Below are 2,500 nucleotides of genomic sequence, written 5' to 3'. Positions count from 1 at the left end.
TGTGTGTGTGCAAGTGTATGTTTGTGTGCATGTGTGAGTATGCTCATGTGTGAGCATGTGCGTGTGTGAGCATATGGGTGTGTGAGTGTGTGCACGTGTGTGAGCTTGTGCATGTATGTGAGCTTGTGCATGTGTATGAGCGTGTGCGTGTGAGCGTGTGTATGAGTGTGTGTGTGAGCGTGTGTAAGTGTGTGCACATGTGTGTGTGTGTCCATGTGTGTGCATGTGTGTGAGTGTGTGCATGTGTGTGAGTGTATGCATGTGTGTGAGTGTGTGCATGTATGTGAGTGTGTGCATGTGTGTGTGCACGTGTGTTTGTGTGCATGTGTATGTGTGTGTGTGTGCATGTGTGTGTGTGCATGTGTGTATGCATGTGTGTGTGCATGTGTGTGCATGTGTGTGTGTGCATGTGTGTGTGTGCATGTGTGTGTGTGCATGTGTATGTGTGCATGTGCATGTGTGTGTGCATGTGTGTGTGTGCATGTACATGTGTGTGTGCATGTGCATGTGTGTGTGTGTGCATGTGTGTGTGAGCCCGTGTGTGTGTGTGTGTGAGCACGTGTTTGAGTGTGTGCGTGCGAGTGTGCGTACACGTGTGCATATGCATGTGAGTGTGCATACACATGCGTGTGCCAGTGTGTGCATCTGTGTGTGTGTGTGTGTGTGTGTGTGTGTGTGTGTGTGTGTGTGTGTGTGTGTGTGTGTGTGTGTGTGTGTGTGTGTGTGTGTGTGTGTGTGTGTGCGAGTGCGTGTGTGTACATTTGAGGGCATGTTGTGTGCATGTAAGTGTGCGTATGTGTGCATTTGTGGGCATGTGTGTGTATTTGTGGACATGTATGTGCATTTGAGGGCATATATGTGCATGGGTGTGTGCATGGGATATATGCACATGCTATTCTGGGCCCTATGCACTTGAGACTGAAATTAAGAAACTACATATGGGTGGATGGGTGCGTGTGAGTGCTCACATATATACGTGTGGGTGTGAATGTGTGTATGCATATGTGTGTGTGTATATGCCTGCATTTGTGCATGTGTACTTGTGTTTAAGTGTTTTTGCACAAGAATGTATGCATGCATTTTCTGAGACACATTATGGTCTAGTGAAAAACACTACTGAATGCACTTTCAATGACATAAGAACACAAAATCCAGAGCACTTGAGCCGGGCATCCACTTCGTCTTTGTTCACAGGACTCCCTGTATGACCAAGTGCTGCCTTACACACTGACTCTAAATGAAAAGTGGTACTCCTGCACACGTACTCTTCACTAAAGGAAGAGCAGACAGCATCGTCAAAAGCCTTACATAAAACCCTCAAGCATACAAATGAAAGAATGATCTGTACTCTGGTGTGATCTTCATTATTTCTCACAAGATGTGAAATAACACCTGCTTCCTCTTACAAAACAAAGCACACATACAAATGTGTGTAGCAAACTACCAATAATGAATTCAGTGGTAACTATTTGTAATGAATTATGGTTAACATTACTTCTCAGCTTGCAATACCTCACAATATATGAAATTAACAGTTAATGATTTATGCATTACATGTTACATGTAACTATAACACACAAAACCAAACATGTTACTTTCCAGTTATTTCAGAATTACAAACATCTAAAAATCAATCTCAATAGTAAATCAGATAGAGCTTAAAGAGTAATTGGCTTAAATGCACTTTATCTTCACAAATCCAGTCTCCCTGCCAACAACCTGAACTTTGTTTCTTTATGAGAGGCACAAAGGTATCCACTGAAGCCATCCATCACAGCTTTATCTTACAACTCAGCTGTTTGTCAGCCTAGCTGCCTCTCCACACTCACACTGCCTCAAAACCTGCTTGGAAGGGCCTCCGCAAGCAATGCCTGAGCAAATCCATTTTCAGACACAGGCACAGGCATTGCCGAAACGGAGACCTCGGCACCAGCACCAGCCTCGGCCCTCGGTCCTCCCAGCACAGGCACAAGCACTGCCTTTAAATCCCTTCGGTTTGCCCACAGCCGAGCACACACGACCCATGCCAGAGGCCAGACCCATTGCCTGGCCGAGTGCTCTGTTTCACCTATGCAAATCGGGGCAGACACGATCACCCATGCATGCACTTTGAACATACTGCACATGCAACCTGCGGCGCGACGCCCTCGATGCAAAGCCCTCGGCGAGCGAGGTGTCAGGAAAGGGCGACATCCGGAGAGCCCTTTGCACACACAGAGACACACAGACAGACAGACACAGACGGACACAGACAGACAGACAGACACAAACACACACGGCTGGCCCCCTCCTGCCCCTCCTCCTCCTCCTCCTCCTCCTCCACCAATCAATAACCGCGGAGGGCGAAGTCTCCTTCTTGTGCCCTTCTCTCCCTCGCCCCGCCGAGCCCTCGTGCCCTCCCAGGCTCCAAGGGCCGCCTCCTCCCGCCGCCCCGAGTCCGCTGGGATCCCGGCCGGATTCCCAGGTGGATTTTCAGGTGCATTTCCAAGGATAAATAACC

General features: G+C 48.1%; 1 protein-coding gene across 4 annotated transcripts in view; it reads right to left on the bottom strand.

The window, feature by feature from the left end:
• LOC122250004 (uncharacterized) overlaps window positions 1-2,500 on the bottom strand; it is a 52,123-nt gene that overhangs the window by 49,378 nt on the left and 245 nt on the right. Inside the window, exon 1 of one of the 4 annotated variants that reach the window (XM_043011249.2) lies at window positions 2,120-2,294. The exons of 2 other annotated variants lie outside the window; for them this stretch is intronic. The gene's annotated coding sequence lies outside the window, so the exon portion shown is untranslated. Of the gene's footprint in view, window positions 1-1,829; window positions 2,089-2,119; window positions 2,295-2,500 lie in introns of those variants that run through there. One more of the 4 variants, XM_043011250.2, reaches the window with a different exon arrangement.

The sequence above is a fragment of the Penaeus japonicus genome, unplaced genomic scaffold (genome assembly GCF_977035675.1).
Source record: "Penaeus japonicus unplaced genomic scaffold, GWHDUDI00000001_assembly GWHDUDI00000017, whole genome shotgun sequence".
Lineage (NCBI taxonomy): Eukaryota > Metazoa > Arthropoda > Malacostraca > Decapoda > Penaeidae > Penaeus > Penaeus japonicus.
The sequence above is the reverse complement of the archived record's forward strand: the minus strand, read 5'-3'. Positions and strand labels throughout refer to the sequence as shown.